General features: G+C 40.2%; 1 long non-coding RNA gene across 1 annotated transcript; it reads right to left on the bottom strand.

The window, feature by feature from the left end:
• Positions 1-1,745: 1,745 nt before the first annotated feature.
• Positions 1,746-12,708, bottom strand: LOC149080741 (uncharacterized). Its single transcript, XR_016193344.1, has 3 exons — positions 12,335-12,708; positions 6,913-7,165; positions 1,746-1,991 (listed from the first exon to the last, which is right to left on the bottom strand). It is a non-coding gene; the product is annotated as an uncharacterized LOC149080741 (long non-coding RNA).
• Positions 12,709-22,136: the final 9,428 nt, after the last annotated feature.

Genomic DNA, 22,136 nt, shown 5'->3' with positions numbered 1-22,136 from the left:
CATTTTCAAATAAAGTGGCTCACTCTTCCCCCAAAGGTTGAGCACCATTGCATAAGGGTAATTGAAGCGAGGGGGGTTCATGGAAAAATTCCAGTTGGTCCGTGTAAGCTTGGAAGTGAAAACATTTTCGTCATTATTCTTATCAGTGGTGTTTTAACAATAAAAGAGCCACTAGATCAATGGACCCCAGGGGCGAACAGTTGGTCTGGTGCCACGGACCAGTGGGGACGAAAATTTCATCCTTTAACCTCACCTTCAACATTATAAGGGCAATACCGTCTAGAGCAGAAGGCAGCAGCTTCTGCTCTAGAAGGTATTGATAAGGGGGTGCCCAAGCATTTAGTTGCGACTTTGCCTACGGCCGTAGCCAGAAATTGATTTCGGAGGGAGGGGGGATGACAAAAAGTAGAACAGACGATTGTACCATGTTATTACATATATATTGCCCTTTTCTTACATTTCGAGGGGGGATGGAACCAACCTCACCCCCTTCCTCGCTACGGCATTGATGGACAATTGAAGAGGCTTTTATTAATTCGCAAATTTTTTTCTCGAAAATATGCAATTTTCACAACTGCACAATTTGCAGTCCGTCTCATGAATTTTTAACTACGTATTTTTTTCCATTCGTTCTAAAATTTCAACAATTGGGTTACTGGAATTAACGCTCACATTAGCTTTTAATCACACGTCTCTTATCAATTCTGAATTTTTATAATTTTTTATTTAATTTGTATGTTCATATTTTTAATTCGAAGGGTTTCTTTTTTTTATCATTACTAATGTGCAACATTGAAAAAAAATGTGCAAAACCGCTGACATATATAAGAACAACAGTTCTGGGATTCAAGCCCCACAAGCAGAAGCCTACACAAGGAGGTGCTCAGAAGACCCATGCCTTCCCCCCCAAAAGTTATAAAAAAAATTTAATATTTTGGTCAAAAACAATTTGAAAAAATATCGAAAGAAAATACCCTTTATATTATGCTTTGTGGTTTTACACTTAAAGTATAGGAAATATTACGCAAATAAATTGTGAGCTGTTCAAAATCTTCTCTCTGCTTTCATGTTATCAGGTTTCACCTAATTTTTGTGCTTTAATCACTATAATTATTAGAGGAATGATGGCTTGGAGATGGGAAAACAATCCTCATTTTTTTTATATTTCTATGTACTAATTATTATTTGGGAGAGTTCGGGGCCTTCATTTCATGGGTACTGTGGGTTCACCGAACACCCTGCTATAAGCACAGAATGTAAGAAATATCCTTATCCATTGGCATTTCGTCAAGAACAGAACTACTACCTTGGTCCATCAGATAACTTGGATAGACCCCCTTAGACATTTTGAAAACCCAGAAAGCACAAAATTTGGTAAATTTTTTCTTGCTGTAGATATTTTTAATCTAGTGAGTTTAGCCCTGACTGTAGGTGTGTTATTGTTGAAGTCAGGTCTGAAAGGGTAATAGCATTCTTTTTTTAATAGGCTACCATTCCTGCCAGAAAGCGATACACGAATTCCTTTGTATTTCTAAAATTCGATGTCTTTCCACTTCTTGAATATCATCAAAATTCAAGAACCAAGATCTGGTGAATATAAACAAATTAAAACAGTAATGAAAAATAGACATCAGATATATGTGTAGAAGAATTTTAAAGCACCCCCCCCCCACTCTAAATCCTAGCAAGTCTTGAGAGTTCAATAGAAATTTCACATCATTTTTGTAAATAAATCACAAAATAAATTGAAACTGAAGTATTTACTGATGAAAAAAAATATACATCAGCTAACTTTCATTTACAATGTATACGACTGCAGCCACTATGCACATACAAAGGACTTTTGATCATTTTCGCTTTCTCAGCATAAAAGTGTCAAACACCTGTTGATGATGTCCTTTTTGGTGATTGTTTCCTCTCCAGAACTGAAACTAACGAATCTCTGATATCATCTAGTGTTTTGTGGAGAGAGACTCCCGCTTTCATTTTATCTGGAAAGAGAATGAAAACAATTGTAATAATTAATAACACAAATACCAACTCTACGGCCACAACAGGCAAATTGCCCAAGTGAGCTGATGCTGGGAATAACTCAAGCAAGGGTGAGCAAACAGGCAGTGTTCCAAAAGAGATGGGCTATTTCTAAAAAGATGGCAGAACAGGTGAAACAATCTCATTTTCCCCTTTAGCAATGCATGGAACAAAAAAAAAAAATGCTAAATGGCCAAAATTCTACTTACACAATACAGTAGAAACGGTTTATTGGAATCATGTATAATGTTATCATTTGGTATTGGTTTAACCATATCTTTTTTCACTCCCCAAATTATCATTGTCTGCAAAACTATGTAGGAGATTAGAAAGTGTAATACTCCCCTCCCTGACAAACATTTCTGTACTCTGGATGATGATTTTTGCTTGCACATGAAACTGATAGGCTATCTGATTATTATTAGCAGTTATAATCCCTGTACGTGTGCAGCTGCTTTTGCAATTAACTTCCACCAATGGAGGCAAACAAATGTATGATCAAAAAGAAACTTCAGTTCCCTGTTAATTGTCCAGATTCAGTTTTTGTTTGAAAAACTTTCTCAAGGGAGCTATGGAACACACGGTACATGAATTAAACACCTGATGACTGAATTAAAAAAATTTTTTAGCTTAAAGGAAAAAAAAAATCCCAAGCATGATTTTTCCTCGAAACAGTTCTAAATAATGTTTTTCAACTTTTCAGAGACATAATGACTTCTTCTCATGTTGCAAGACACACTGCAATGAAATCAGAAAATTTTGAGTCACCCTTAGAAAAACTAAATTTAAATCCTCCCGCTTAAAATTAAAACTCCCTTTTAGCAATCACACGAATTTCAGATGGAAATACCAATTTTACAGTTGCCACGTCGACTAGGATTTATCAAGCCTTGAGCTATGGGGGAAAGCGAATTTAATCAGCTTGATTTAAATTCTGTTTTTCCTTTTCATAACTTATATTGAAGTGAAAGTAACCTAGTATATATGGTATACATGTTATTGAAATGTGAAGTTCTTGATTAAAATAAGCATAGAAGATCTTTGGGATAAAATATAGACTTAAACTTAATCCCTAGATATAGAACAGCTTTCTTTCTGCACTTTTCCTAGATTTTGTACATGGAAAAAAATTGTAGAGAAATATAGGGAGTTAAACTTAGCACTTAAAGAGTTCCCCTGATTAAAAAACAAACTATTTTTTGTATAAAGCCTTGAATTCTGCGTACTAATTGCTGATTCAAAATAATAGATATGTTGTTCCAACATAAATACCGTTGGACTTTACATTTTAATACAAAAAATGGAAAAGGTCTAGTGTTTGTCTATTTTTTTTTTACCAAAACTCATTAAATATGTGAAACAATGAAAATGTGTAAATTACTAAGCAACATCATGCAAGTTGGAAACACATCATAATAAATGAATCCATCTATAGCGGAAGAAACAATCTTGTCAAGAGAATGATTTTATTTAGTTGATACCGAATGGAAATTCAGAAGTGAACTGTAATGATTAACGTATGGAATTCCGCACATGTAATAAATCTAAAACAAATATAGGCCTATAGTTGATCCCACTTATAACGTTTCTTCCATTTAGAATGTTTTTCCACTTGATACAACTTATTTTCATGGTCCTAACAATAAGTAATTCTCATTGCGATTTCCTGTTTAAAGTGTTTTCCTATTTATTACGTTTTTTTATGACAGTTTTTGAAAATCGTTATAAGCAGGATTCACTTTAATTAACAGTTGAATGCACACATTTATGTATTTACTAATAATCAATGTATGAATTCCCTTCTGATTGATTTTACATTTTTAAAAAAATATCTTAGCATTTTCAATATCTTCTGATCAAATTTAAAGCAAATCAGATTCTCTCTCTCTCCTCTCCAGACACTTATCTTCTCATTCCCTATTCATACTTTGGTTATCCTGCTAAAATGATTTTATTTTCCTTCCCTGATGGTCCACAACTCTGATCTGTCACCGTTTAACTGCCACATATTTTAACATCTGAATGTGGGTGCTATGTCAGATTTGTGTTGAAGAAACTTAAGTGTGCTTATGTGTGCGTGCCCAGCATTTGGAGTGTTTTGTGTTCAGTAAGTGGTGTTATCTATCTAGCGCCGCAACTAGATACTTTCTCAAACGGGCAAGTACACATTTTGACACACCCATATAATATAGAACAAGCAGTTATAAAGTGGAATTTGGTGCGCCGCTCTAGTCCAGAACCCAGGACACTAGGCCCGCCTGCCCCTCCCAGTTGTGACCCTGTATCTATTCTCCAATCTGGTAATGCGTGCATTTGAAGTTCAATGTATGCATATTTGTGTTGTAGGTCTGTGTGATCGCCATGGCAACTAGAAGCTTTTTCAAAGGAATAGCCAACTCCAAATTTGAAATCTTTAGAAAAATCACATTTTTAGTCGATTACCATTGCACAATCGCAAGTTCCAAACACAGAATTTTACAAAAAGCAAAATTTGGGGGGAAGTTATAAGGGGCCTCTTCCTTCCCCCCCCCCCTCCCAGAGATCAAAAATTAAAAATATTTTTGTAGAGAATTAAATTATTGGAATAAAATAATTTATTTTATACTATCTGTGAAGAATTAGATCCTTGTGCCCCCTCCGATTCTGCTTACACACCCATGATTTTTGCGATGCGAAATGGTGACTACCGCATAGCAGCTAGATGACAAAACTAGATATTCAAGGTCGAGTTTTTACAGATTCGGTTTCTTTCCACGGTATCGGGAAGGTTTTACAATTTGAAAGGGTGTTCCAATCCTTTATGATAAAAAAAAAAAAACCGCGCATTCACAATATTGTAGGAACAAGACAAATTTACGCCGCATAAACACGGTCTTTGAATGCCGGCCGATCACCGCAAAAGTACCGTAATTTCCCGTATATAACAGGAAGGGAAAAAATTTGCAGGGTAATAAAAATCCGAAATTTGAAACTTCTGTACACGGCCCCTCATTCAGAGAAGCAACCAAAAATATCCCTCATCTTCAACAACCCACAGGTATATCAATACAGTAGTGTACAAAGTAGTAAAACCAGTTTTTCAAGGTCGAGGGATCACGATATACGGTAAAAAAAAGTTGGGAGCTTTTTCCTCTCTACTTTTTTCTTCTAAGAACTAAGAATGAACGCATGCCGGAGGACGTGTGAACAAAATTTTTACGCTTCCTTTTCCGAAATTCCAAGTATTTGACACGTTATAACGTGTCAATGGCATCTCTGCCGTCAGGGGCACTGCTGCCAAATATGGGGGCGGCACGTGTATCTTAAGCAAGGCTACAAGGGGTGCGGTGCACCTGAGCAGCAGATTGTAAGGGACGGCAGCCTAGGCTTTAGTTAGACATCAAAAAATGTTAAAACCTCGAATATTAAAAATTCACATGACCAGAGGCAAATTTACAGTTTAGCTGACTGTGGGCTACAAAAATTTTGCCACCTTCCACTCATCTTTGTCAAATTTTCTTGACCATTTATTTCTCAAATTTGCAGGGCTATAGCCCAGTATCAGCCAGTATTTCTCAACCAGGAAACATACCCGTTTCTTACTTTTTTTCATCCCTCTTTTCCTTTTCACCTGGTCCCTAGATTTCTCTATTTCACTTTTTGCCTGATCACTCACATGCTTGAAAACTCTATGGAGTTTACTTTGGTCCTGTACATGCTTGCAAACTCAAGGCCACTATTTTTGGTCACTCGCTGACTCAGTCCCTCTCTCCCTGGGCAGAGGCGGATGTACATTTTTGTCAATTTCGGAGTCCTCCTCCCGTTATACTAATTTTCCTGTGACTATTTATTTCTTGAATTTGCTGTCCTGGGCCTGCTAAGCCCCTCTGTAAATACGGCTCTGGGGCCATTCAAGTATTACGTAAGCAGATTTTCAGCCATTTTTGACACCCCCCCCCTTGTCAGCAAAACATTGACCCCCCCCCCCCTGCCCCTGTCAGCAGCTTAGAATATTTCATATCTTCAAAAAGGGGCGGTTGATGACATAAGCAACCTTCAACCCCTCCCCCTTGTTATCAAAAGTAAGCAAATCCGAAACCCCGCTCCCCTCAATGCTGACATAATACTTGCATGACCCCCTCTGCAAATGATATATCATGCTTTTAAGACACACCTTTCTGATATATTTGTTGATAACTTTAAGATAGAGCTTAGGGACAGTGATACCAGAACAAGAATGTACTCTATCGCCCTTTGTGATAAGAGTACATTCTTATTTGATGTCAGAGTAATTTTCCTGAATGTCAAATGAATTGAAATTCTGATTCTTAGTAGTCCGATCTCTGTACAACAAAAACGGCCTATAAATAATTTTTTAAATAAAAGTTACCTCATTATATTTTCTATTTATAAAGTGTCAGCAACAATGACTCATCAACAAGAGCTGAAATGTGAATTGAGTTATCTGGCAAAATTCTATACCTCAGAGCCATACTATCATATGTGGTTCCGAGGAACAGAATTAAGAACAGTATAATGATTTGACTCTTGCCTCCTGCAGCAAGAGTCTTCTTTAGGTGTGGCACATGAGGCTTTGCACCAAGGATGGCATTTAAGCTTGAGCCGGCACTAGTGGAGGCCATGCTTCTATTATTTCTAAAATAACATTGATTTTTAGATTGTTTGTCTCGGTAATTTTCATGTCTAGCATTTCTGAAGAAAAAAAAAAGAATTGAATATAGAAAAATTTAGGTGTGTTAATTATTAGCATGTTAATGGCTCATTGCTGCCAACATAAAATATTAAACAGAGGTATAAGCTCATAGGTATAAGTAAACAGAGTACAAAAGATGCATTAAAGGGGGAAAAAAACGACAAATCAAGTCACTTGCAATTTCTTACCTCTGTGCTTTGATAGGAGAATTATTGGTGTGTCCCAAGTAACTTTCCTAGTGCTGCACTTGAAACATTCTGGAGTTTTCATGTAATATTATTTCAGCAGGAATTCATCTTTCTGCTACCGTGACTTTTGCAACATCTCTGGCCAGTGCATCTGCTGATCTATGACACAAAGGGCTCCTTACACATTCTTTCTTTTACGTCATTCTGATGCTTTTGATAGAAATATTTTGACTGCCTTACCAAAGATTAAAATCTAAAAAAACAAACAAAAATCATGCATTTCAAAAACACAGAACAGCCAGAACTGGGGTGGGGAGGGCAAAGGGGGAAAACAAATTCAAAGGGGCAGCAAATTTTTGGTGGAAACAAAAACACAGGTGTAAAATCATCAATCAAATTCTAAAGTGACGAGAGCAGAAAAAACACATTTGGTCCTCTCCCCCACAAAAATCGCAGTTAACCTTCACAGTGACAACCCCGAGATATCTCATCAAACTTGATCTGCTTTATTACGGTCATCCCAAAATATCTCAATTTCTTAACGGCTTTGCAGTTGCAATGCAGACCAGGAAAATTTAAAAAAACTACTTAAAGGGTTAAGGCCTGACATAACTTCACTCTTCAGTTATTTTAAAGTTGTAGTCACTGACAGTTTGATTGTGAGGTGAACAAAAAATATTTTTGTCTCCTGGAGAGTAACAAAAAATATGCCAATTGCAATAACAGCTTTATAATATTCGAATACTGCATTCCCAGCACATCAGGAAACAGTAACTGAGATCAGCATGCAGAGAATATTCATATTTTCCACCATGCTTGGCAAATTTTAGTGACCAATTCCTGATATAACATCTGTTTTCAACAGAATTACAAAAATTACCTGTATAATTCAAAAGTGACCTTTCTTCAGTATCAGAAAGCATCAAACAATGTACAGAATTTAGTATCTGCATTTCGTATTAAAGGTTGGTAATTGAAGTAGATTAATATGTAAATGTTCAATTTTCATTATCACTATCAAATTCTTCAATGTTTCCTATAGTGGGAAAACCATGACTTTATTCCAATTAGCTCATTTGTTCAATATAAATTGATATCAGTCTTTTGAATGTATCACGTTATCCTCATTGAACCTTGGTTTAACTCTTTAACGCCCAGATAGAAAACCTGGCAGGGTCGTGAAAATACCAAGTTTTTTGTGTTCGAAGTGGACTCGTCCAAATTTCGGCCACTTTCCCTCTCCCCACTCTTTCTCCATGAGTTTTTATTCATGTCACCCTTTGCATTGACGTTCACCCTTTCATTTCAATGGAATGTCGGGGGATAATTTGACTGACCCCTTTCCTCACAGTATTATCTCTTTGTAAAATGCATTGAGTACCCTTAGTCCATTCTCAAGGAACATTCTAGTACATCAGCTTTTAAAATCCCATTGATAGGGCGTTGCAGTTGTCTTTTCCGTTCCCGCCTCTGACAAGAGCTTTCATCTTTTTTCCCGTTCGTGACAAAAGCCCACCAAAACATACCCATACCCCCTAGCTGGGCTGACTTGAGACGGTTATGGCAGGGTTCATACAAAATTTTCAAAATGAAAAGTAAGGAGTTTTTAAGGACTTTTTAAGGAGTTTCAAGCAGTTTTTAAGGAGTCATGGCAAACTTCATAACTTACAAGTTTTACAGCAAAAAAAAGGGGGCGGGGCACATATGCAAATTTATTTTGAATTTGCAAACAAACTTCCCCTCTTCTCAAAAATATAGATCTAGAAGTGGTTCAAAAATTACAAGTTTTGATTTGTTACCCGACATCATAAGAATTCATAAAATAATCAATCCACGTACATGCTTTCTGTCATCACCAAAGTGTTCTAAAACCTTCAAGTGTTAGTCAAAAATATAACTCATAACAGCATCACATAAATTATAAAAATTCTAAAAGTGATATTCATTCCCCCTCCAATTATTCAAAATAAAAACCACAGCCAACAAAGATTTTTCTTACAAAATTATTTATATTTGCAGCAACTCTTCAGGGCTCATATAAAATTTTCAAAATGAAAAGTAAGGAGTTTTTAAGGTGTCATGGGGCCACGCCCCCTCCGAAAAAAAAATTGCACCACTAGACAATAAAAGAAGCCCACATGTGAATTGATTTTCATTTAATTTCTTTTTCAATGTTTCCAAGACTTCAACTTTCAGAATAAAGGGTATGATGGGTAGCAATTTCAGCTGAAAAGAAAGAGATATGCCGTGACTGTACGCACGAGTAACAAGCGACAAGAGAACACAAATTTGAACAGTAACAGAGCATGATGATCAAGATTAGGTATTGAGAAGTGTAGTAAGAAAGAAGAGAGAGAGTTGCGGTAGTATATAGTATTAAAATGATTTAAAGAAATCGGAAGTATTGAGTTCGCAATAAATTTTGTTTTTATCTTGCTTGAGCTGTGGCCACTTCTGCCAGAGAGAGATACAAATACAACGCCACAACAGGCAAAATGTCCAACGAGGTGGCTAAGAAAAAGATGCCCATAAAAATATGGATGTCATATTTCAAAAATACAGCAACCCAATTAAAAATGCAATGATCTGCGGCATAATCACGGATCACTTATATGACGCGCGGGACAGCTCCAGAGCATTTGGATCCGCTAAGTATTTGAAGATCACTAGAGTGGCTCTGTAGGGGACTCAATAGGGAGAATGTTAGTTCAGGTGCCCACAAACTAGTGAAAAGTTTTACTCGTTTTTCGCGCACAGAGTAAGGCGCCATTAAGAATATTTCATATTTTTTATAAAGGGTGGTTGATGACGTAAGAATCATCCAACCCCCCCCCCCTCCACGTCATCAAGTCAGCAAATCGAAAATCCCCCATCCATGCTGACGTAATACTTGAATGACCCCTAACATAAAGATACCCGAAAGTTATTTTCAGAAGGTTAAGGTTAAAAAAAGTGGGTTCAGCTATAGCGGCTGATCGGCTCGTCCTCCCCCCTCCCCTCCTGTAAAACCAGACGTGGCTCGGGCTGTCACTTTTAAAAGCCGGGTTTTACTAGCAGGTTTTCTATGCCACGCGCAACGTGAATCACCCAGCGCTACACGCCGTCTATTCATCAATATGAAAAGCAGTATGACTGTTTTCCTATAGAGCGCAATACGGCTCACGACAGCGCTTTACATCGGGCGTGATTGGCAGACTGCTTCTAGTGAGTTAAGCGTCGTGTGCCGCGCGTTTCAGCGATCTTCCCTTCATTTTCGTGTTGTGTCTCTTCCCTTTAAACCGGATAGAGTAGATGACGCCAGGGTCATATAGCCATCCTGAGCCGATGCGCCACGCTTGGAAAACGCAAATGCGTAACGCCATTATGTAACTCATTTCTGCCGACACGAAATGATCCAGTTAGGTTCACGCGGCGCAAAAAGCCTACTCCTAGGAAAACCTGGCTTCAGGGATGAACGCTCGTTACGAGATCCCAGGAGATATAAACCCATTCTCTCTCATGGAATCTTGTGTGTGGATAGAGCCTGTACCTCTTCTTTTTTTTTGCCTTTTTATTTACTGCAACCAATCTGCGAAACAGATTCGCTTTCCCCACTGGACTTCAGTTTTTAGCATTTTAAGGCGCGGCGGCGAAAAGATACGCTTGTCGTCATCCCTTACTCGAAATTTTTTTTCCTTTCTTTTGCAGTAGCGAGTTGTAATGTGAATAAAACACGTCAAAAAAACTACGGAAAGCATTGACATTTTGCGGTTTCTCGGAATTTTCGTAATGAGATATTGGCTGTAAGCAAATAGGAAGGAGGGATAAAATAGGAATAATATGAGAGAATTGCGGTAAAAAAAAAGACGATTGCGGCAAAAGTAGGAAAATAGTAGGATAAATAGAAAAGCTGCGAGGTCTGCACTCAGTATACTGCGTAATATAGGAGGTTCGAGACATCGTTTCGCCACATAAGTAAAAACTTTCTCACCACTGGGCATGGGGGAATTTTCGGCTACTGGTTCAGCGGAGTGATGTCGTTCTACGGACCATCGATTTCCAACGCTGACCAGTTTGCAACATAGGCAGGAAAACACGTCAAAACTAGCGATTCGGTAAAAAATCGCATTTTTAGAAGCAAAAGCGTATAATCGTATTAATTTATTAAATACGACAAAATCGTAACGGTTGGCAGGTATGCACAACCATTGGATGTTCCAATCCCATCCCCTGCTTTCACATTTCCTATTATAAAGGGAGAGCGCGTTTTTTTTTTTAAATCTTTTCTTCCTCTTTATATTGGGGGGAAGCTTCCTCTTATTTTTTTAGGCAATGCTATTCATCACCGTGGGGAACGCCTATTCTAAAAAAGATCATCCCTTCAGAGAGAGAAAAGAAAAAAAAAAAAGACTTTTTCAGGCGTGGCTGCAAAAAGTAAGGAGTTATAAGGGCCCTTCCAGAGGGAAATGAAAAGTAAGGAGTTTTTAAGGAGTTTGTAAGGATGTGCGAACCCTGTATGGGCATTAACCTACTCGGTCGACTTCGGGCGATCTGGGCATTATAGAGTTAAAACACATGCCAGGAATGGAGACTCCAACATTCAAAAAACCGGAGTCTTCCCCAATTTGCCTGGAATGACAGTTAAAATACTAGGGATACTGTTATTTTGATAGCAGTAACAGAGTCGTCTTAACGCACGGGACTACCCCAGTGTGTGTGTGTGGGATCATAGCTCTCCTTCTTGGTGCCCCAGGGTTGACATTTTCCTGGGAGGCCCCTAGGCCTTAAAAGGAAAAATATTATGCAAAATAAATGTACATTATTTGTGAGGCCCCTCGTCTCACCAAACCCACTGCCCCCTCTAGGACTGGGGTCCTGGAGAGTGGCATGAATGTGAAATTTGGTTTAAATTTGACAGTAAGCATGGTTATTGCTGGGCAACAATTTCTAGCCAGATGGAGAAAAAATTGTTTGCATGGAGGGCTGTCAGGAGTGTTCGATAAATTAATTTTTGGTCAGCTTGGGGAGGGTCAAGGCCAGGGCTAAACTAGATACTTTGTCAACCGGGGCAAGCTGGAATTTTAGCACGCCAATGTAGAAATAGTTAGAGGGTGAATTTGGAACACCCCTCCTGGTCCCAGCTCCCGGGCCACTCGACCCGTTCCCCCGTCCCTGGGCACGTCCCCCTACACTGTGTACGCCTCTGGTGCCCGTGATACACTTAGAACGCCCCTGGCTAGCAAATTTATTGAGTCGTGCAATGATTTCCCGGATTTGACGGATTTTTTTTACGAAGTTTCTGTGCATATATCGGCATCGATGTTACCCCCGATAAAACGATTTTCCTCGAATTAAGGAATGGAAACGGCAATTTTACACAATTTGTTAAATCGGGATTTTCAACTCTTATTAACGAATAATTTTAACAAACGAATCAACTCACCTTGGATCGATGAAAATACATGCTGCTCACGTTGAATTTCTTGTCCATTGCTTTCAGTCAGATGGTGGCGAAGAATATTTTGTGCCGCGTACATTCTGAACGCACTAACAGTAGCCGATGTTGGCCGTTTATTTTGGTCATCGAACGCCATAATTACGAAACAAACAAATCCTCGATAAAAAAAAAGCGCAAAAAGTGAGGAAAAAATGGTGGATAGATCAGCTTATGAACAAAGTGAAATTTTGACGCCAACCATGCACTGCTAGTTTTTTCACCAAATTGCTTTCAGCCGGCAACCTATTCATTTTTGTTGCATCATCAACAGCCAATCGTCGATCAACAGGGTCGATAGAGACAGTAATAATCCCATGTGATGCTCGTGGTAATAAAAGTAATGAATCAAGTAGAACGCATGCGCAAAAAATGCGAGCAAGTAGTGGTATCGCCATTGCGCATGCGTTGGGCTGATGATCAGAATTGTGTTTCTGTGACTATGTGCTATAGCTAGAACTCCCAATCGAAACGGAGCTACATAGTCTTTTTTTTTAAGATATCGTTGGTGCTGCCATCTAATGTCGAAATCAATAGTATGACCTATGTGGTGTGAATGAGAGAGAAGTTCAGGTTGAAAAACTACACTCTTCATTCCATTCAGTTCCTTATGAAGAAAGCTCATAAACCGAGCTGAATGTTTGAATTACAAGTTCGGTTATTTTATCTGGGCATAAGGAGAAATCCAAAACAAACAACCTCTTAATGAGCAGACGACAGGCAGGAAGTCGCTTTGTTTTGTTCCTTACAAGCGAAGCTCATAAACTGAACTGGCTATTCGAACTAAAAGTTCAGTTATTTTTTCATAACACAAGGAGACGTACAAAACAAAGGACCGTGGAAGAACCAGACGACAGAGACTCTGAGGCTTAATTTATTTACTGTTTGTGCTGCCATCTAATTTCAAAATTTTCAACAACTCAAACGATGATGGAAAAAGAGCGACAGCAAAGAGAGAGAGAGATCGGGTTTTTTTAGAATATTATCATTGACTTCGTAATTATTATGAATCAAAAAATCATTGACCTAAATGGGGAAAAAAAAGCTTCTATGATAATTCACTTACGCATGTAAATTATTATTATGATAATTACTTATGCATGTAAATTATCATGAAATTTTTTAAGAGACGAAAATTTCGGCAACAAAATTCGTACACTTGTAATAATCAATTAAAAATATAATAATCAATAGATTAATTATATTTTTTAAAAATAATTTTTAATATAGATAATTATATTTTTTTCTACAAAAAATTATTTTTTGTAGAAAGAATATAATTACTTCTTTCCATAAAAATGTTCTGACAATTTGCATGATCGAACACATAAGTGAAAATACGGATTATATGTGGTCTTCCGATAGGGTTACCAGATTCAAAATTGAGCAAGTAGGACACCTGGCGCTCACCTTAGGTAACGCTACTTTTCCAAATTTTTTAAACAGATGGCACCACAATACCGACGGTAAAATTATATAAAAACGTAATTAACGCCGGGTTTTCCTAGGCAGTGGCGTAGGAAGGCGGGTGCGGTGGGTGCGGCCCGCACCGGGCACCAGCTCTGAGAGAGTGACAAAAAATGGCCGGTTCTGTATTGATGCGTCTTTTTGTTGCATAAAATAACATGTCAAGTAATTTACATGAGCCTTTACAATCGATAATTGCGGGTGAACGATGTGATGCCGTAATAATTTAGGATCATTGTATGGTACGTGGGGGAGGGGGGGGGGTGTTCTGTCTCGTCTTTTTTGAACTGTGCTAGTGCTCAAGTAAACAAACAGCCGGTTCTTTTCACTCATCCTTGACCAGAGTTGCCAGGTCCTTAAAAAATTTCCAGCCAAAATCCTCTTCAAAAGTAGACTAAAATATTTGAACTTGTGCTGCCATCTATGAAGCAACAAGCGAGTACAGTTTGACGAATTCTAGTCTGCAAAGGTAAAACGAATATCAAAAAACTACAGACTATCCAGAACAAAATACTCAGAAGATTCGTTGGAGCCCCTTGGTTTGTTCGTGGAATTAACATCAGACAAGACTTGGACATACCTCACATATTCACATACATTAAGAAATTAAACAATAATCAATTCGAGCGAATGTTTAGTTCCGAATTCGAACATCTGAGGGAAATTGTTGACTATGATGCTGACTGCTTAAGGAAATATAGGAGGCCCAAACAAATTGGGCGCCTTACATGGGAGAATTTGCAAAGATGCTTTCTTCTACAAATCTCATTGTATACATACTATTTTAATACATAAATTCTCTCATTCAATTGTATATACTCACATTACTTGCATACTATGTATCTATCCACTTTTGACATTTATTCGCATCTATTCGATTTGTATCTTCTCATTATTGAATTTTGTATATACACACATATATTTCCCAATTGAACTTGGCCTGCATATGATTTACATTTGAAAAAGGTGTAAAAAAAAAGAGCGAGAAGACTCTTTTTGAACTCTGGATTGTTTTGCTTACATAAAATTTGTCAATAGTAAATCCCCATTAATTTCTGATGCACTGAGTTGAAACAGAACTTTATTACCTGTATTGCATTTTTGATGTTACAGCTGGGGTTTTTGCGTCACGACTCCCATGTGATGTTTTTTCCCCCATTCTACTTCGAATATATGTTGCTAGCTGCAGATTGTGTGACCTGCTTCTGTGAACTGTGGTGACATTTGCCTGCTTATAGCCAGATCATGACTTTTCACCAATTTGACCAGTTCTTTTTACATACACTACACATTCATGCAAACACATATCTATCTACAAACATGTACACATTTTCTTCTTCACAGGCCTTCTTGGCCAGTTTTTATGCCGGCAGTTGGCCCTCGCGGGCTGGGAATCGGCTTAAAGTTCAATTCTGGTCTGGTCTGGTAGTCTGCAAAGGTGTGGTTTATAGCTTTTCTTGTTATAGTCCAGTAACTCCCCCCCCCCCTTTCCCGTAAAAATATGGGTTATTTTTACCGAATAAATTGATTTGTTTGAAAAGTTGCGAAAGTCAGGGCTACAGTTCTCCCTCCTGGAAAAACGGGTCAGAGATGGCGTGGAGTGGAGGCAGTCTTAAAAGCATCATGGGCCCCCGGGCAAATTGATTTTGCTCAGCCCTCTATCCAGACTGCAAATGCCTACTTACCAATCTCGCAAATCTTAACCATATCTCATTATCCCCTCCCCCCGCCGCTCTTCATTCAAGGCCTCCGTGACGTGCCCGGGTTGGCCAATGCGTCAAGACGACACTGCCTCAAATTGTGCATAGGTGCCCACGAAATTTGGTACAATGATTTTAAAAATTACGTATGGGTCCCAGACCAGATTTTTTACGGTCTAGTAAACAAAAGATTTAAGAAGAGGGTTATCTTCTTGTCTACTCTTCTGGGTTCGTTTTAAGAGCATCATGGGCCCCGAGAGCCAAGTAATTTTTCTGATTCCCTGCTTGGAAAATCCCCGAAAAATACAACTACCTCTCGTTTTTCTGAGGCACCCGGGCCATGCCCTGGTGGGCCCATTTTGCGTTAAGACAGAACTGGTTCCTGGGCTTGTGCCCTGCCAGCTCGACGCTTGTGGAGGCTACGGTTTCTTTCACAGGCTTCTGTGGTGAACTACTCTACAGGCTACTACTTCCCTTATACTAACTACATTGGATATATGATAACCGACCGGCCGTGGTATCATGAAGGTTGAAAACCACTATTTAGAGCCTAGGACAGATACTGTGTTTCCCAACCGTCGGGTCAGAGCAACACCTTCTATAGCAGAAGGCCTCCGTGCGAAGCTCGTGACGTCACTGAAGTCTACCATTTCCCTTATAGTCATTGGATATACACCATACTACTTCCCTTATAATACCTTGGATATATGATCTAGAGCCTAGGATAGTTCCCAAGTTTTTGTTTTACAGTCCCTTCAATTATTGGGTGGCAAAGGCATTATGGTTGAAAGTTCTGGCTTTCTATAGTTGGGTGAGATGCCCCCCCCCCCCGCCATCCCCTCTGCCTTGTCAGGAAGAAAACAAAACATGAGGCGGGGACTGAAGTGAAAAAGGAAAACTTCTTTGCTCGCAAGCAAAAAAAAAATAAGGGAGAAATTCGCCATGAACACAATTTTGGAAAAACCGCCATCTTCCGCAAGATCTTCAATCAAGATCTTCAGATCTTCTTTCCGAGATCTCCAATCTCGGTTGCGCAGCGGAAAGAAAAAACTATACGTACGTCTGTCCAAGTCGAACGTCGTGGCAAGAATGAAGCGAAGCGTCTGCGTGTAAGTAAACTCGGTCAGCGTGATATTCTTATCCTCTGAAGACGACACCCATAGCGTGTCGAAATGCCTAAGGAATTTTATAGTATTTCCTGGGATTTGCCTTTTATTCGTTGCTTTATTGAAAAAATGTTTCCTCAATAAATTTCATTTTATATTTTGGTGGAAATGGGGGAGCCACCAGACCTTGCTACGCCACTGTTCCTAGGAATAGGCTTTTTGCGGCGCGTGAACCGGACTGGATCATTTCGCGTCGGTAGAAACTTGTTACGCAATCACGCTAAGCGTTTGTGTTTTCCTAGCGTGGCACATCAGCTTAGGGTGGCTATATAGTATATGGCCCTGGCTAGGGCCGCAACTGAGTGGGGGGGGGGGGAGAGTAGGCGGACGCTAGACCAGAAGGGACGCAAATTTTATTCTTAAACCTCTCCTTCAACATTACAAGGGGGCACCAAGATGCGCAATTGCCCCGGGTAATTGCGGCCCGGTCCTGGAACAAGTTTGTCAAAGAACAAGTGGATTGAGATTCTAAAGGAAAGTGCACAAATAAAATTTCGAGCAGATGATCTCTACTATTTAGAGAAAATTTTCGTCAAAAAGTTTTTCCTGAGCCAAGTGTGAGAAACGAATCCACCCTAATTTTCGGGGGGGGGGGGGAAGGGTGAGAAATATGCTGTTCAAAATATTGAGGAGCTCGGGCCCATGGACTGGATACAAGTTTACGCCTATGCACTTAAGTGATCTACCGCATCTCTACAGATCACTTGATTAAGTGGATACATTTTTGAATCAATGAAGTGCCCCGACTTGAAAGCCACAGTGATTGTAACCGCGTCTCCATCGAAATTTACCTCGAAAATTTCTCTTTTGACAATTTTTCCCACACATTCCGAAAATTGTGCTGCCATCTATCAGTGGAGATATGTAGTCAAGTATTTTACACTAGGAAAGCACACATTGTTTTGCATTTATATATTTTTTTCAGCAAAAATTCTCTTGTTTGATTAACTCTCAAAATTTCCCACAAACACCAAGAAATTTCCCATATTGACCTATTTTGGCCACGAATATGGGGGACTATAACTTTTATCCAAAAGTTTCGATAAGGTCTGACATAATGGGCTGTTGCATAAGCTAATTAGCATGAACTTGCCATATAGCTTAATAAATTTTGTCAAAATTTACCTCGAGGGTAGATCCCTTAGAGTCAAAATTAATGATACCCTGTTTTCCGAGCGACCCATACGGGCTACCATAGCCCAAGGAAGCGTTCTCGGACCTGCACTTCATAATTATCACATGAACGACTACCCAGCGTAAAGGGCCGTGAGCCCTACAGGTCTCACGGCCCTTTACGCTGATGACAGCGCGGTCGCCCAGTGCCATCATAGCCCATTGCGCGCATTGGAACGCCTTCAGGAAAATGCTAGAGATATAGAACGATGGTGTTTAGACAGTAGGACGGAACTGAATGCTGACAAAACTGTATTTTTATGGATCACGGGGGTTAGACCCTCCAACCTCCCTCCCAAGCCTACCTTGAGGTGAGGGATCAAGGATCGCACCAACAGACAGAGCCAAATACCTCGGCGTTATCCTCGATAAGCGACTCGCGTTCCCACTACACTGCATAGAGGCAGTAAGACGTATGGTAATCGCCGCCAATAACATGAAAGAGATATGCCAGTACAGGACATCTCTATCTGTCAAGAAAAAAATTATCCTATACAAGCTTGTGTTCCGGCCCACACTAATGTATGGCGCCATCACATGGTTCTACAGCGGAGACACGATAATCATACGGCTCGAACGCGAGCAAAACAAATACATCAGAAAAATTCTACGAGCTCCATGGTTCCCACGGAACAGAAGCCTGAGACAAGATACAGGGGTTGAAACACTGAAAAATTTCCATGCAGAAACAGAAGAATCAGAGCACGATCAACTCCGGCAAATTTCAAACTACGAGAGCGATGACTATCTCTGCCGGAGGCGACCCAAAAACATTTTACACTTACAGAGACCTGACGTGTCAGGACTTTAGCACACACATTTTACTCGCAAAACAACACAACACGTGCAAAACAAAACGAAACCACTCACATAATCTCAACAATCTATGACGTCATAGCTAACCTCTTGCCTAAATCAGGTGAGAGAAAGAAAGGTCAGACGTCAATCCCCCGAGACAATAAGCGAAATTATCCCCCCCCCCTCCAAAGAAAGAAAAAGAGCAACAATGGCCCTCCCCTCAGAATGGGCACAAGAGGAGAAAAGAAAAAAAGATCGCAGCACAGGTTACCACGGTAACGCAGACTTGGGGGAAGAGACAACGCCATCTGTAGCAGTGGTTCTCAAATGGGGGTCATATGGCCCCCCCCTAGTAGTACTGGGATACTTCAGGGGGGCCACAGAAGAAAATGGAGAAAGTGGCCATGGCAGGTCGTTTGGAGGGCTGCAGAGAGCTGAGAAGAAAAATTAAGGTGACTATACACTTACAGAATCTCTATCAAAACCACCCATAAAACCCAGGGCCGTCGTAGGTTATGGACACACTCGTGCCTCACCGCCTACATTTTGCAGCAGGATCCCTAGGATGGGGGGTTTTTTTGCAGGCCATCGGCTACATTTTTCACAGAACCCTCCTCTATATTAAATTATAGTGTGAAAAACAAAAAATTATAAAAACCATATCAGGCCCTGGTCTGCAGTTCTGTCAGTCCCCCCCCCCATGACCCCTGAGGGGTCATGTCCATAAGTGGATCCCACCTTATATTTTGTATAGTACAATAAATTTTGAAAATATGTAGGCTGCTTATTTCCAGCTAAGTATGGGACTACCATAGCATCACTTTGCCTAGGGCGCCCATGACGATGTATAAATACGTATTCAATATGTGTAAAGGATCTTGCTTCTAGATGAGGGTCGTAAACTCTGGGTAAGACGGGGGTGAGGGGGGGGGCACGAGAAAAAAATATGGTTCAAAGGGGGCCACGGGCAAAAAAAGGTTAAGAAACACTGATCTAGATCAACGCCATCTATCTATCTGTAAGAGGTGTTGGAAGAGATGGCAACTACAGCTTTCGAGAGCCGTTGCCTAGCAACGCAAGGCGGAGCGAAACAACCTAAGCTGTACATAATGTAAATAATCCCCTGCTCCCCTCCCCTTTCTTTCTTTGAAGGTGGTATATACTTATAATTTTTACTGAACAGATTATCTCTTGATTTATGGAAATTTATATGCACATGACTTCAGCATAAACATATGCTGACGGCCCTTAGAAGATTCCGTTTTTGATAGTCCCCCCTAGGCAATCGATCGAAAACTAAAAAAGTGGCAAAACAAACTTCGATTTGAAAGTAGGTAGTCCGCGTTCTACCCTATCCTGCGAATTAATGATTGTTGAATGTTGAATGGGTAGCACTTGACCATTAAAGTTTTAACTTCTTAAGGCCTCTCGGCGTCAGCTTTTGTTGAAAGCTCTTAATTTTAATAAATCTGCACAAATGGCATATGGCTTCACGCAACTCGCAAAGCAGATGGCGAAAATAGATGAAGGGGGTATGGGTCGCTAATACAGCGGCGATTGGGACCCCGGCACACCAGTCATGGTCATGGCAGTGCCGTCTTAAGGCATGCGCCCGGGGCCTCAAGAGAAGAGGGGGCCTCACAAAAATGAGATCTGGTTGAAATTTTCGAGAATTTGCCTAGAATTTGATGCTCTTAAGATGGCCCTGGGTCATGGTCAATATGGGAAATTTCCCACGAGTTACCATCACTGCTAAAAGCGGAGCATTGATTTAGCTTCAGCATGAGACATTCACGATGTCATCATAGAAGAACGAATCAGAAACGCAGAAAGTGCCATGACGTCAATTATAGGAGGGGCGTAGAAACGAGGAACGAATCATTGGGGAGGTAAATGACGTCATTGGTCATGTGGGCCGTAAAACCGGATTTTCAATTTTCGCTTTGAAGGTTTGAGTGACGTCATCAGATTCATAGTATGACATCTTCTAATGATAAAGCAATGTGAAACTACTGTTGATTGATGATTTATTTTCTAAGGTAATTATTCTCAAAACATTATTAGTTTTTTTGAGCGGAAGCCTCAAATATCTTTCATTACCAGGACATTTATTTTGAATGATTAGAAATAATATTTGATTTTCGACAGCCGTTTTTCCGAGCCCATGCATGCAATGTTAAATTAATGGAAGTGGTCTTTCTGCTGGAACAGAATTATCAGAAATGTTGCTCTCAAGGCCGTAACTAGGCTTTACTTTTACTTTTAAACCGTACACCACCCAGGCTCTGTCAACATTCGTCAATATCAGCCCTTGTCCCGGTTAAGGGGTTGGGTGGTGTCGGGGAACTTTCTTTTCCATGTACATAGAATACATACATTAAAAAAAAAGTAAGAAAAAACTTACAAAAGAAAAAAAAAAGAACGGACAAAAGAAAATCCTAGATTAATTACAATATATACAAACATGATGAGAGATAAATAAAAGAAGGGGGAGAAGACAACTGTACAGTGAACGTTCACCGAAGGCCTTCAGCGCAGGATTTGCTTGGGTTCAGCTTGGTCAGGGGACAAGTTTATAGTCAGACCTAGTCTGACGAGTATGAGTCTTCGGCGTATCGCTGATGCCTTCCTGCCAGCCTGGCCGAGCGCCTTGGCTCCACAGCGATGGTGGTGGACCTCTCCTCATCCAAGTCCGGCCCGATCATCTTAGCCTTGTCCGGGTTTTCTTGTAGAAATCTGACAAGCTTGATCAGTTTTCTTGTCGGCTCCAGTCTCTTTAGGGCATTGGCCATCCATGTTGCTTCCATGGCTTCCGAGGGAGCTCTTAGATGGAGCTCTTTGGTGTGACGACATGATGTGGCGTAGTGGAGTTTTGTGTCTAGTTCACCACAGCTGCAGCGATCATTGGGGATGGACCTTCGGAGGTTAACAGAGAACGGGCCGTGTCCAGTAACGAACAGTAATCAGTTCTCTGCACCACTTGCTGTTCCACGTTTTCACGCGACGCAGGATCTTATGCGTGGAACTTCCCGAAGCCTCCGGATCATCCCAGGCTATTTGCCAGTTCATCATAATGTCTTCCCATAGCCTGGCTTTGGCAGCGGATGCCGGCAAGCGGATTTCATTTGTGAAGCTGCCATTCTTTGTGGCTCTGTCAACAATTTGCCCCACAAACCCGCATGCGCCTTTATCCATGATATTTTGATGTTCGGGTGTCTGTGGAGCAATGTTCTTATTTTCTGCGCCGTATGGTGGTGTGTCCGTGCATTCTGGATGGCCATTTCTGCTTGGAATATTGAGTTTCCAGGCTGGAGTCCAAATGTCCACGATCTCTTCGTTCCAGGTTCTTACGTAGGCTGCCCCTGTTGCACATTCAAGCTTCGAGCCATCAGTGTAGTAGATAGCGTGCTCTGCGATATTCTCTGGCTGAGTGGACTGTATTTGCTG

The sequence above is a fragment of the Pholcus phalangioides genome, unplaced genomic scaffold (assembly GCF_987345545.1).
Source record: "Pholcus phalangioides strain wild (caught in Gottingen) unplaced genomic scaffold, Ppha-v1.0 ptg000010l_1, whole genome shotgun sequence".
In the NCBI taxonomy this organism is placed as follows: domain Eukaryota; kingdom Metazoa; phylum Arthropoda; class Arachnida; order Araneae; family Pholcidae; genus Pholcus; species Pholcus phalangioides.
This window is presented reverse-complemented; position numbering and strand designations above follow the sequence as displayed.